Source organism: Pinus tabuliformis, chromosome 5_2 (genome assembly GCF_031772625.1).
Source record: "Pinus tabuliformis cultivar Carrire ecotype Pingquan chromosome 5_2, CPIR1, whole genome shotgun sequence".
NCBI lineage: Eukaryota > Viridiplantae > Streptophyta > Pinopsida > Pinales > Pinaceae > Pinus > Pinus tabuliformis.
In genome coordinates this window covers 76324347-76339920 of record NC_142306.1, presented here as the reverse complement: position 1 = coordinate 76339920, position 15574 = coordinate 76324347, and positions in this window count along the sequence as shown.

The window sequence follows — 15574 nt, the reverse complement described above, 5'->3', positions numbered from 1 at the left end:
GAACCCAAGTTCGCAAATATAGGAGATTATTGTGATGAATATACGGTTGATAAGGTAGCTGAGCTACTGCATGAATACCAGGATTTATTTCCCACAAATTTTTCATATTTGAAATGGATTTTCAGAGACATAGGTGTTATCAAGATTATATTGAAATGAGACACGAAGCCTATTAAACAATGACCTTATTGATTGAATCCAAAGTACAAGGAAAAGGTGCTCCTAGAAAGGGATAAGATGCTGGAAGCTGGCATTATTGAGCCTATAGAAGAATCTGACTAGGTAATCCCAATGGTGGTTCAAGAAAATAAATAGAAGGGCGAGATCTGCATATGTGTAGATTTGTGGAAGTTGAATGATGCCTATGTGCGTGACCCATTTCCAACACCGTTTACTGACGAAGTATTAGAGAATGTTGGAAGACAGGAAGTGTATTCATTTATTGATGGATTTTTGGGTTATCATCAAATAAATATCATGCAGGAGGTGTTATCCCCACAATGTCCCAGGCTGATGAGGAAATCAACGGAGGTAACCATAGACCAAGCTTTTGGTTTGGTAGCTAGCCCTACCAAACTAGAGAGGGATCCCTCTATGGAATCATAGCCAAGAGATGACTGGATGATAAAGGAGTTTAGGCTAGATAGCTAAGCTCAGTTAGGTTTTGAAAGATTTAGCCTTTGTTGCTGGATAAGTGAGAAAAACCAGGTAGCTAGGTCAGAGGGAGCTAGGTCTAGGCTTTGAGAATGAGATTTGTAGAGATGTAATGAGGAAAGTTAGGCACAAAATTTAGAACTTTAGGGTTTTGATTGTGTATATGGGAGATAGGTAGGGTTTCTAAACGAACATCAATCTCATGAATTCATTTATATCAGAAGAAAAATGAGAAATAATGTGAAAATCTTCTCCAAAATAAAGCATTATATGAATGAATTATGTTTATTATCTTAGGAAACAAGCACATGAAACATGGAAATGGAAATTAAAGACACAATACATTCAAACTTAGGATCATAGAAGAAAAAACACTGCTAAAACACATACCACAAGAATCCCACTACAAGAGCTGAAAACTCTATATTTTTATTTCCAAAATGTCAAATACAAGCTACAATGGTTCTCTCTTCAAATGTCCAACCCCTAGAAAATGATCCCCTTTCATCTTATATAGGAAAATAAAACATATGACATCTCATGAGGTTGAAAATTCTACTCAAGGCTCATCATAACTGGCTTTGATGAGTCCTCACTGAAAACTAGGAGAGTTGAGACAATTTCCACAATTTAGGCTAAAGTTTACGAGAGCATATCTCCTCATTAACTACAATTTTCTTCATAAAGTGAGGGAAAAAACCAACTAAGAAACCTAAAGTAATACTAATAGATCATAAAATATCAAATTAGCCATCATTCAGTAACCAAGAGGTTACCAGACTACATGGGTGATAGTAGAACTAGAAGGGTCATGCCAATCAGCAAAAAGGTCATACCAGCATGCACCAAAATAGGAAATTTTGTAGAAGCGTCATGCTTGTTTGAAGCCATTTTTAGGCATCTTTCCCAACTAAAAATGGAAATATAAAAGAATGGTAAACTATAATTTTCTATCTAGTTTCCAAAGCATCTTGAATTTTGGAAAATGACCCATGGGAAGGCCTCCAAAAACGAATTCTCCCAACCTGACTTATAAGCGTCGCGCCAGTCTAGATTTAGTGGCAGAGAGGTGAAAAAGGTGAGGTTTTTTGAGTTTATGATCAAAATGGGAATCCTTCATGCAAAATTAGGATTAGATTTGGCATGTACTCATCATAATGCATCCATCCATGTAGAAAAATACCTCATTTGGGTGTCTAGGGAAAAAGGGTTGTGCCTCAGCGTGACGCTTCTGTGTGCCTTTTCCTGCAAAATTTCAAAAAATTCCAAATTTCTCCAAAACTTTCAAAATTTGTTCCTTGGCTGTTATGGAAGATAGTATAAACATTCTTGGATGTTTTAGCCACCAATTTCACTCTCTTACCCCTTTTTCTTGATTCCCTTTTCTTGTCTTGGACCTCTTTTAGTTTTGCTTTCAGTCTCTTGATTCTGATTTGTGCAATCTGGTTCCTTGTTTGATAGTGATGGGCCATGTGCCTCAACATCTGATTGTCCCTATTAGCTCAGTCAAGAAGCTTCTCCAGATGGTCATTTACTTTTTTGAGCCAATATTCCCTGTCTTCACTTATCTCCATAGCTATTTTGTCTTCAAGACTCAAATCCTCATTCAGTAGGTTTTGGTCTTTTTCCTTCTGCAATTTTCCTTTGAGACCCTTTGTCCTAGGCCTCTTTCTCCCAACTTGCCTCTCTTGTTCATCTTTCTCATCATGCCCCAACACTGCTTTACCTTTGGACTCTTGCATATTAGTTTTAAACAAATCTTTTTCTAGAAGCAGTTGCTTTGCCTTTAGCTGCTCATTTTCTTGCTCAAGGAAGGAAATGACGAATTTGGCTCTTGCCACATTGTCCAAAAGCTCCCTGATATGAGAATCCTTCTCTCTGACAACTAGTTTCAGTTTTTTTGATCATCTTGGGACTCCAATTCCACTATCTGTATGTCATGATGGATAGCCTCCTCACCCTGCAAATGTGATCCTTGTTGTGCTGATGAAGAAAGCTTGGCCCCTTCCACAATCTGTGGAGAAAACACAAGCTTGTTCCCTCTTTGATATGTCTTAACTAACTTAGGTCTAAGTTCCTTTGAAACCTTTTCCTACTTGCTTATTGAACCATGCTTCATAGACCTTGTGAACCTAGGCCCTGATGATGTTCTTTTGCTAGGAGAAACAGTGGGACTAATGACAGGAGTAGTCTTTAATTTATCCAAAAAGGTTTCCCAAATGATTTTCTTAATTGAGAGCTAATGCATAACCACAATCTTGATCATGCTATGGTGAGACAAATTTTTGATATGAGGTTTTCCCTTGGTGTGAATTTTTTCAGTCATCTTCACCACACTCTTAGATAGAAAATTGCACAAATTAAGGGTTCTTGTAGAGGAGAAATGCATAAGTAATCTAACATGATACCTGTATAATCTAGAGAATCTGCCTTCACATGTACAATACTCCATGATAAGCTTCATTATAGGAGCATACTTGTTAAGTAGATGTCTAAAAGGAAAAACATGTTTAGAGGTCTCTCTGACATTAGGTTTTAGGAACATCTTATAATCATCAAGGGACAATTCCATGCCTTTGAACCAGGTGTCACCATGATTTGGAATACCTATGGCTGAAGAAACAATACCTGTTGAGACACTGAACTCAATACCTACTATAACAAATTTATCTATGTTGAAATTTTTGGCAAAGATGCTTGTCACAGGGACATGAGAACCAAAATTTGTGACCTGCTCACAAAACTTCATACAACCAACATTTATAAAACATTTCTGGGCACATGGATAAGAATTTATTTCTCTCAAGTTGGATGGCTAAAACCTTGAATGATGTCCTCCCTTGTGCAATTTCTTTTCACTCTCTTGTTCACTCTCCATTAAATTTGCTAAATGGTAAAACACTAACCAGATGATGTTGATAAAAATGAAGTGGAAGTTTTTCTCAAGGTGAAAATGTAGTGGGAGGCTAGGGTTTGATGAATTCAATGGAAAATGAGTGGTGGAATGATAGGAGATTTTAAATTTAGGGTTTTCTGGGTGATAGATGACAGTGGTGATCAGTAGAAGCTAGGTTTATTCACCAAGAATTTGCTAGAGAGAAACCCTGAGAAACAATCAATTCACATTGAGAAAAATCTTTGAAAGGATGGTGTAGATGCCCACTTACTATTTGCAGAAGCTTTAAGAGTCTTTGAATGATCTTTGGAGGTCTGAAGAAGTCAAAAATCTCCTTAAAAACAAGAAGAAAACCCCTGTGGGTCGATTTGGCTCAGAAAGGTCGCACTTCCTTAAAAGAGTCACACTTTTGGACAGATGAGTTGCGCTCCTAGAAATATGGGTCACACTCCACTCAGAAAGGCCTCAACCTAGATAGAAAGTTTGCACTTCTCCACAAAAGGGTCGCAATTCACTTCGGAATGGTCACAATTTGTCAAAAGAGCCGCATCTTTGCATAGAAGGGTCGCATTTCACTAGGAATACAACAAAAACCCTCAATTTTCACCAAGTTTTCCTCCTGCATGATAATAACTAAGATATGCTTGGAAATTTGAAAGTGAAAATGAGTTAGAAAGTAACTCCTCTTATCCTTTTAAACTCAAATTGGGACCCTTGACACTTTATGATCTCTGATATTTGAAACTTGGTCACTTTATGGCCTTTTTGAGACATTGAACCTTTTTTGAAGTCTGAATGTAGCCTTTGAAACTTAGAACCTTCAAGTAGTTATTACATATGAAAACTTAAAATTACACTTGATATCAAATTTATTTAAAGAACTTTCTTATTACCACTCCTCCTTTTCCGTATTTTTATGCATCGAATGAGATTTTGGTGATTGTGAAACCCTAATGACCTAATGGAGGTATTGAGCGGAATGAAGACCATGGTGACCTGACTAAAATGATGATGATGATATGTTCAATGATAGCACATCCAACAGAGTGATGGAAGTGACCAAACATGGAAATCTTGAAGGAGTAGAAAAATTCCTAAACAGCCTAACTAGTGACCAAAGTTTTTGCATGCAAGACCTAGTGAAATGACAAAAACTTGACCTTAAACCCTAATGGACATTCTGAAAGAGAACATTTGATCACTGGTGGAAGGAAAAAATGACTAACACTAATAGGAGGATCGAAGCAATAAAAACTTCGCGACGAAGTGGGGTTGCTTCCAATATACAATTATTCCATTCTGATTGAAGAACACGCCTGCAATCTTTTCCTGGGTAGTGATCGCGGTGCTCAAGAAATTTATTCATAAGTTCCTGGAAGTATATTTCAATGATTGGATTGTGTTTGGGTTGGTGAAGTGCCATTTTGCGAGTCTGCTCCTCATGCTAGATACATGTTGAAGATTTCAGATCACTCCAAACATGAAGATGTGTATGTTCTGTGTGCCTTTGGGATTTTTCTGGGCCACATTGTCTGTAAGAGGGGATTGATGGTGGACCTTGCGAATATCATCGTTATTGTGAATTTGGAACCCCCTAGGAACATGAAACAATTGCGCATGACATTGGGACACACTGGGTACTACAGAAATTTTATCAAGGCATATCTCCATATTACCGTGCCAATGGAAAAGTTTCTAAAGAAGGATGTGATGTTTTGCTGGGATGAAGACTGTCAGCGCAACTTGGATGTCTTAAAGGAGAAAATGGTAACCACGCCTATTTTTGTGTTTCCTGACTGGAAAAAGGAGGTTCATGTGCATGTTGATTCCTCTTGTATTGCGCTAGGAGAAGTATTAACCCAGGCAAGAGAGGGATAGATTGATCATCGGTAACTTTCGCAAGAAGAAAGTTATCCAAAGATGAGAAGAATTACTCCACCATAGAGTGCGAAGTGCTAGTGATGGTATATGCCCTGTAGACATTTAGGTATTATTTGTTGGGCAGACACTTTAAGATGTAGATAGATCACTCCGTGCTAAAGTACTTGGTCAATAAGCCTGTTTTGGGGGAGAAGATCTGACGATGGTTGCTATTGTTCTAGGAGTATGACTTTGAGGCGATTGTGAAGTCTAGAAGGTTAAATGCAAACCCAGACCATCTATCAAGGATCAAAATAGGCGAAGACCTAGTATCTTGGAGGATGGATTGCCAGATGCACAAGTCTTTGCGGTATGCATCACAGACAACCATTTTACTAAAATTATTCAGCTTTTAATGACGGGAACATCTCTGAAAGGCTATACCACTCAACAAAAGAAGGAGTTAGTAGTTCACGCCAAATATTTTTTAGTTATTGCAGGTAATTTGTATAAGATAGGTTCAGATGAGATATTGCAAATTTATGTTCCAGAGTTTGAATGCGCGAGTATCCTAGCTGAAGCCCATGGGGAAGTGGTAGGAGGTCACTATGCAAGGAAAGAAACCGCGTAGAATATTTTGCATGCTAGGTTATGGTGGCCAACGTTACACAAGGCTTCTAAGGCATATTGCAAGGTGTGCTATGCTTTCCAAAGGATGGGGTAGCCTTCGCGAAGGGATGAATTGCCTTTAAATCCCAAAGTTTCATTGCAATTATTTGAGAAATGGGCCATTGATTTTATAGGTCACATACAACCACAAGGAAAGAAGATGGGTGCGTGGTATATTGTTACTGTGACAAAGTATTTAACGAGATGGGTGGAAGTGCAATCTGTGAGGGAATGTACAACCTCCACTACTACGAAGTTTCTATTTGAGTATGTCTTAACAAGGTTTGGATGCCCGAAGATTTTGATGAGTGATAGGGGTACACATTTTTTGAATGAAACAATCAGCATGATGTTGGAAGAATTTTAGGTATACCATCAGAAGAGCACGCCCTATAACCCACAGGAAAATGGAATGGTGGAAGCTTTTAATAATATTTTGGAGCATGCATTAACCAAGGTATGCAATGCGTAGAGTAATGACTAGGACATGCATATACCTGTTGTGTTATGGGCTTATAGGACGACCTGCAAGAAGTTAACAGGACAAACACCATTCAGGTTGGTCTATGGAATTGAAGAAGTCATGCTGATGGAGTATATTGTGCCCAGTTTACGGATTGTAGCCTTGACTGAGATGGTGGACCATGAGACCTTGGAAGAATGGCTTGCGTAGATTGTGGAGTTAGAAGAAGACCTCTTCCTTGCATGATTTCATCAGCAAGTGAAAAATGAAGGCGAGAAGGCATGGAATGATCAGCATATTAGGCTATGCATGTTCAAGGTAGATTATTTGGTGTTTTTATATGACAACAAGTTCACAAAGTTTACAGGAAAATTTCAAATGCACTGGTTGGGGCCATATGTTATTAAGGAGATCATGGATGGTGGCGCAGTTTAGCTTGCAAAGTTGAATAGGGAACCATTTCCTAGCAAAGTGAACGGAAGTAGGCTAAAGATGTACACAGGGCATGCTGCCCCTATGTGATGACTATATGGAAGTAGGATAGTCTTAGTAATCCAGGCAGTTGTAAGGGATTACGGGACTATAAATTACGTTGCCTAATGAAGTGAAAAACTTAGTAGGGAAGCTTTGCGATGGATGAAAGGGGTGCGCCAGGTGAAGGTGCACTAGATGATCTACGCCATGGAGAATGATGCCCCAAAGATGAGTCCAAATGTAGCCATTAAGGTTACTATTCCTGATTTGATGGCCAAAAATCAGTTAAGAGGAGTAGGTAGGTGCTATTTATGGCAAAAATATTTGAACATATGCCACCAAAGGAGCATTTATTATCATAATTTGGGTGGAACGGTCGGATTTGAATGCAAAAATCCCTATAAATATCATATATTGGACCACCGAAAAATACTTTTCCTTCTGAGACTTGTCTATGTGATTTGTTTTCTGAAGTTTATAAGTCGTCAGTTCTGTGAGGATTTCATTGCAAGCCCAACATTTTCTACCTTACCTGGATGGATTCATAAGGTTATTCTTTAGCAAATGAATGCCACCAACCTTGTCGAATCCATGAGTTTTGAAGCCATTGTGTCTGACGTGTTGATCCTTCAGATTTCGAGTATGGAAGCTTCAACCCCTATGCCTACTGCGTTGAGGTCACCAACAACGCAAAAATCTGCCATAAGAGAGAAACAAACAACAAAAAAGTGAAGAAACTAGCCACAAAAGAGAAGAAGAAGAAGCTGGGGTCGATGATAATGTCACCAAGGAAGAATCTAGAGGTGCAATAGAAGGAGAAAAAAAACAAACAACTAAAAGAAGTGGTGGATTTAGAAGAGGAGGAGTAGCAAGGTGTTGAAGAAGTTGATGTTGAAGAAATAGATCATATCTCAAGGCTTCCTAAGTATATACCTCTACGGAAGGGAAGAACCAAAGTGACTAAGGACCCAGATTCTAGAAAGTTTGTGGTGTTGACTCCCTTGCTACCCATGTAGGGGGAGATTTGAAGGTCCCATATTAGCGCGAATTCTAGTATTGAAAATGGAGGACTAGGACCTCTTGAACCATGAAATGTTCCCTCACGTAGCGACCCATAAATATATGACAAAAATATATTATGAAGAAACATGGGTTACACAGTGGGAGCCCATGAAGTGGGTCTGCGACGTTGAGTAGGCCGGGCTACTGAACATGCTCTTAGTGCCCACTATCATCGCTTAGTTATCAACATGGTGTGTGTGTGACAGATCCTCGCGCTGGTGCACAATGAGTGTTTGTGGCTTGGGCATCCATTCCATTAACAAACATGTTGATCCATAGGATAACAAAGTTTCCTCAAAAAGGAGCAGACCATGCCAAGGAGTTTGGAGGGAAAACTGGGGAGAAAGAATTAGCTAACAAAATGAAGAAAGAGTATGGTCTTGTAAAAATGTTGCACGGATACTCTATCCTTTAAATTCAAGACCAGCCAGTATAGTTCACTACCCAGATTCTCGTGGACAAGATCATGAGGAAGTGTCATGCACATGAAGTTCCAGTGCCTGTAGTGTCACTTGCAGCACAATGTGTGAAGGGCATGCAATATAATTGGGCCAAATATCTATGCCAAGAGTTCCTCGCGAACTTCCGAGAAGCCCAAGAGGAAAGCAATCCATTTCATTATGCTTGGCTTTTATTATCTATTGTGTTAGTTTCTTGGAGGTTGCCGAAGGACAACCAATTTCCTCCATACAAGGAATATTTACCCAAGGCAGCGTGTTGGGAGCGGGATCCCCAAGGGCAGTTTTGGGGCTAAAATCCCTTGTTTGAGTCAAATTTTGTAATAAAATTATAAATACTCCACATTTTGTGGTTGCAGAGCATGAAGGTGTCATAAGTCATAAAGGGTTGTATGCCCTTAGTTTCGTAAAGTAAATTCGGTTGTAAGAAGATCTACCCATGGTCCACGGACCATGGGATTGTATAAAAAAAGCTAAGCTCTAAGTAGTTAGAGTGGAGGAAAAATCATGTGAGAGAGTCATAGCTCTGAAGTTAGAAGTCTAAGTTTCAGGTCATAGCATAGGTGGAGGCTCTGCAGCTAAGTGCGCAGAGGCCTAAGGTAGAAGTCCGCAGCCAAGTGAGCAGACCCCTGTAGCTGTGTGAGCAGGGTGGATAGAGTTTGTAATCACTTGGAAGATATCAATAAAGAGAAATATTCTACAATTTCTGTGTCTTTGTTCTGTTGATGCATCGTGATATGTTATGTATGAGTTTCCTTTATTATGCTGCATGAATGAATGTAATTACTTTGGAAAAATGAATGCAATTAAGGATATATGTTTACGTGGTGTTAACTATAATTTTTTGATAAGATAAGCAAGTCACTTAGACTAATTTGGGAATCTTCACAGTACGCTGCTATAGCAGCGTGAAAGTAACTGAGCCACTCGTTAGGGCTGCACAAAGGTCGACCGTACCCTTTCACGGAGGTATTGAAGGGTGGAATAAGGGGTTAGTCTAGCAAGCCCTAGAGCTAAGTGACCTATTCAAAGGCAAGGATAGAGGGAATTAACCGACATCACAACCATCTTAGGATGCAGAAACTTGGTTCCAATATCCCCCCATACTGCTTTGGGTGAGACTTCGATCTGCGCTTCGCAGGCTGATGCCGAAAGGGCCAGTAATGTAGGGATTTGTTTGGGTAATTAATGCTGAGCCTGGGTCAGGTCCCCTCAAGCCAACAAATAGTTCTGTTGCTAGGACCTGGAATCTGGATAAGATATGTGTGATGTCGTATCACTGGAATCCAACTAAGAAAGAGATCAGAGACTGGTTGGATAGGAAGATCGATGAATTCACAGCGCAGGAGAAGAAAAACCCATGACTAACAAAGGAACAGTGGTTGGATAGATACCTATATGCAAATATCCACGAAATCTTTTTCTGCTCCTTTACGGTGGATCGCGAAGCTAGCAGACAACCAAGGAAGTTGGAAACTTGACTATCCTATTGTTTGGACCCCGGAGCTAGTACAAAAATTGGAAGCATCTGAGGACAAGATCGCTCATGCTGTTGATCATTGGCTCGATTGCGTCATAGGAGGATTTGTAATTGAATTTGTGGTTAGCACCTTAGTCAGCTACAGCGAGGCGGAGCAGCGCTTCTTCAAAGGATCGCAAGGTAAGTACATGAAATATTTGAATACCTTGATTAAAATTCTATGTAGCTACCTTCATGTTTGGAGCTACGTGAAGCAGAAAATATTAAAGGAACGAACGAAAAAAGGGCCCTGAATACAGTCCATTGATTTCACCTCGGCAAGGTGATGAAGAAGGGATAACGCAGGTTTCTCTGCGAAGTTTTCTTCAGTTAATAAGACAAGGATTCCCACGAATACCACCTCCACCCACACCACCTCCAACTTCATCACCATCACCTGCGACTTCACCCATACCACCTCCACCTCCACCGCAGTGTAGTATGGCAAATTTAGTGAAGCTTCCTTTGTTCAAAGGCTTGGGGAATGAGGACCCAAACCAATTCAGGTTGGTTGTAAAAGTTGTATGGGAAGCTCAAGGCATTACAAATGATAACATGAAGAAGAGACATTGGTTAGTGCTCTGCAAGATCACGTGATAACCTTGTACATCAAGTACTCTAATGATAACCTGAATGATGGAGTGGGAGACATCTAGACCGTGTTGAACAAAAAATTCAGTAGGCCTAAATCTAAAGCATATTTTATTGTGTGGTTCAAGGAAATCGCGATGCAACTAGGCAAGACACCTTAGGAATTAGATCAGAGATTGAAGTGTAAAATCCTCGAAGCTAATATGAACTTAATAGACTAACAACATCGCGAGTGGTTTTTGGCCTCGCTACTGCCACACTTAAGGGTTGCACTGTCGCAACAGAAGATAACAACTCAGGCGGAAGCCTTAGAAGTTGCAATGAGATTGCATGAAACACCAATGCAAGATCCAAATCTAGGGGTTCAGTAGATCCATGCATAGTTAAAGAATCTATGCGTTGAGATGGAAATTATGAAGCAGGATAGAATGGTTTGACCTGAGGTGCACGAAGAGGTATGGTGCCTGAAATGCAAGTGTAAGGGACATGACAAAGACCAATGCCTGGTCTTTGAAAACTAAATTTCAGGAGGAGGATTGATGCCTTTAAGGCCAAAAGCTCAAGTAGGACCGAGCGCGGGGCCTACATTATGGTGCGCTATATGCCAGGTAGCAGAAAAACATGGCATGGATAACTTTCATTTGCTGCAGAAGTTTGTACAAACAACACAACAACTGTTCTGCAAATTTTGTAGGTCGGTAGGGCATGATGAGCATAATTTTCGGAGTTATGAATTGATGATGGATAGAACTCCCACCTATAGGGTTCAGGTAGAAACATGGCCCCCTGACCAGAGAGCAGGGATGGTGTAGAAAAGATTTCAGGGGTGTAGATGAGGCCAAGGCAGAGGTCGAGGATAGTTGATTTGGTACAATTGCGGAGGGCCAGGACATTAAGCCCGCGATTGCACTAACCCAACACATCCTTCGTGCCAGTATTTCGCTCTGTTTGATCATGAAATGGAAGACTATCCTACACTGATAGCGAAGATACGAGATAAAGGGGTGCTACTGCCTCCACCAACTTAGAACTTTCAGACGATGAGGTCTAAGCCACGCGAAGAGGATCCAAACGTGAATATAGTGCTCCGAAGTGGAATCACAATGGGAGATGACAAGAGAAAATAGCCTGAAGATAGTACATTCTTTCGCAAAGCTCCAACGAAGGAGGCTAAGTTCAATTTGGAGCACGCATGTGAAACCTTCATGGAAGTGAAGAAGAGCTTCGCTGAGGCCCCCACCTTAGGGAGCAAGGATAAACTTGATTAGGAGATGGACCCTTCTATGCTTACAACTTTTTTGGAGACCTACACGAACCTACTACACAATAGCAAGGCTATGAAGGGGCTGCAGGTGCTCATAAATAGATGTGCCAGAAATAATCCTGCTGAGTCACGCATGGTGCGAAAGATTGGAAAGCATAGAACAAGAACGAGATGGGAGATGAGACTGACCACGTAGATAGGAGAATATGAAATGGATCAGGTTATTTTGAACCCGAGTCAGATGCGAATGTCCTACTGAAGTAGACTTGGGAACGAATGGGGATACCCACGCTACAATGGTCTTCGATTCAGCTAAGGATGGCGAATCAGTAGAAGATCATCCCCATGGGGCGGCTGCACGGGGTGACTGTTGATATTGAAGGTGCGAGCGCACTAGCTGACTTTAAAGTAATAGAGATAGTGGATGACAACAACCCTTATCCTACACTCCCTAGAATTGATTGGGCTACTGACATAAACGGGGTAATCAACCTAAATAAGTGAAAGATGATATTTGAGAAGAAATCGCTATGCATAATAGTACCCCTAGATCCCGTTGAAGGATTGCGCTATATTGAACCAGTTTGTGATTATGAGAGTGATGACAATCTGGACTGTGCCTATAATATAACTGCGCGAGACCACGATTGGGTGAATCCTACCATGGATGGATGAATTACATGGGATCACGAGAGTTCCTGCACCTCAGACTCCATTGAAGAGTTAGAACGTCGGCAAAGTCGGTTACATGAAGTGACTACGCTGAACTACAACATGATGACCCAGTCATTGCACTCTGTATCCTCAGAGATAAGAAATCTACCTACTTACGATGGCATGAATGATGTAGATATCTTTTTGGATGCATTTGAAAGGGAGGTACCAGAAAAGTAGTGCTTCTAGGCGTTGGACTAGGCACTGCGCGCTATGCCTGCAAGATGGTGGGTACGCATAAGGGAAGCTTTGATGATTGGCATGAATGTAGGATGATGATGAGAACCCATTTGAGAAGCCAAAGATGCAAATGACAGCCAAGTATGATGGGCAGGATGATCTGCGTGCACATCTGGCCAAATGGGCCCAGGCTTATGGAGAGAAGCCCCAACCTGAATGGGTGCACTTATTCTGTCACACCCTGGATGTTTTCCCAATGAATTGATACGTAGACATAGAGCTTCACCATGGTACAGGTGAATGGGATATTCTATGTGAAGGATTCATAATGACATTTAGTTTTGAAGATGGGTTTGACTCTATTTATGAGGCTCTGCAAGAAGTGAAAGCAGCAATCTTTAGGATACTGCATGATCCTTTAGACCTGATTCAGCCTAAGTGGGCTACTCAGCTGAGTCACGTGCTAGAATGCTACAATGTAACCACTAAAGAAGAGGATGAGGATCCGTGAAATATTAACATCTTGGAAACAGAGGGTCACCATGAGGTTGAAGGTCCACAGGTTGAGAATCTTAATATAACCCCGCCGCTGAAAACAAAACAAGTAAACATCGGTATGGAGGCAGATTCACCAAAATTCACTAAGATTGGAGATTACTGGGATGACACAATGGTGGATAAGGTCATTGAATTTCTCTGTGAGTACCAGGATTTATTCCCTACCAAGTTTATGGATCTGAAGGGGATAATCAGGGACCTGAGTGTTATGAAGATCACATTGAAACCCGGCGCGAAGTCGGTTAAGCAAAGACCTTACTGTCTCAATCCAAAGTATAAGGAGAAGGTATGCTTAAAGATAGAAAAGATGCTCGTGGCAGGCATCATTGAACTTGTAGAAGAATTTGACTGGGTAAGCCCATTGGTGGTACAAGAGAAGAAGTAGAAGGATGAAATAAGGATATGCGTGGATCTCAGAAAGCTGAATGATGCTTGCGTACATGATCCTTTCTTGAATCCGTTCACTGATGAATTTTTGGACAATGTAGGTGGCCAGGAAGCATATTCCTTCACTGATGGGTTCTCTGGGTACCACCAGAACAAAATTGCGCTGGAGGATAGGAGAAAAACAACCTTCGCGACTAAGTGGGGTTGTTTTCAGTACACGGTAATGCCAATTGGAGTGAAGAATGTGCCTACGATCTTCTCACACGTAGTCATTGCTACGTTCAAGGAATTTATTCATAAGTTTGTGGAGGTATATTTTGATGATTGGATTGTGTTTGGGTTGGTAAAATGCCATGTAGCAAGTTTGTGCTTCATGTTGGATACCTATCGAAGATACCAGATCACACTCAATCTAAAGAAGTGTCTGTTTTGTGTTCCTTTTGGGACCTTGTTGGGTCACGTGGTTTGTAGACAGGGATTGATGGTAGATCTTGTGAAGATCGTAGTGATACTGAACTTGGAAGCACTAAGGAGTGTAAAGCAACTGCGCGCTACCTTAGGACACACAGGATATTACAGAAAGTTTATCAAAGGCTATGCCCATATCACCGTTCCTATGGAAGAATTGTTGAAGAAGGACATTACATTCTGCTGGAACGAGGATTGTAAGAAGAGCTTGTAGGTATTGAAAGAAAATATGGTCACCACGCTGATTCTAGTCATCCCAGATTGGAAGAAGGAGTTTCATGTACATGTCAACGCTTCATGTATAGCACTAGGACCAATGCTGACACAAGCTGGCGGAGGAGACTTGGACCATCCTATCACGTTTTCAAGTAGAAGGTTATCCAAGGCAGAGAAGAACTATTCCACCACCGAGCGTGAAGGGTTAGCCATGGTGTATGTGCTCCAGAAGCTTAGGCACTACTTGTTGGGTGGCCATTTTAAAATGTATACAAATCACTCCATGTTGAAATACTTGGTCAATAAGCCTATGTGGGGGGAAGAATCTATAGGTGGCTGTTATTGTTCAAAGAATAAGATTTTGAGGTTACAGTGAAGCTTGGACGACTGAATGCAGGACTAGACCATTTGTCATGCATTGACACAGGGGAAGAGCCCACTAATTTGGAAGAAGGATTGCCTGACACGCAACTATTTGCAGTGCACGTCACGGATGGTGATTTTGAAGATATAATACACTTGCTAATGATAGGAACTGCCCCAAAAGGATACACCATCCAACAGAAGAAGGAACTAGTGGTGCGCACAATAGATTTCTCTGTCATAGTTCGGAATCTATACAAAATGGGGTCTAATGGGACATTGCGATGATATGTACCTAAGTTTAAAATAAGTAGCATTCTTTGCGGACACTCATGGGGGCGCTCGGGAGGAAATTATGTAGGAAGAGAAATTGCACAAAAGATTCTACGTGCAGGGTTGTGGTGGCCAACCCTCAATTAGGACTCAAAAGTGTATTGCAAGGCATGTGATGTGTGTCAAAGGATTGGTAGGCCATTGCGGAGGGATGAGATGTATTTGAATCCATAGATGACGTTGCAACCCTTTGAGAAATGGGCAATAGATTTTGTGGGACCCATTCAGCCCCAAGGAAAGACGGAAGCAAGGTACATTATCACCGCGACAGAGTATTTGACTTGTTGGGCGGAGGCACAACCTGTGAAGGATTGCACAGGTGCGACCACTGCAAAGTTCCTCTTTGTGCATGTACTGACGCGATTTGGTTGTCTAAATATCTTGATGAGTGATCACGGTATGCACTTTTTAAATGAGACGATTAGCACGCTGATAGAGGAATTTC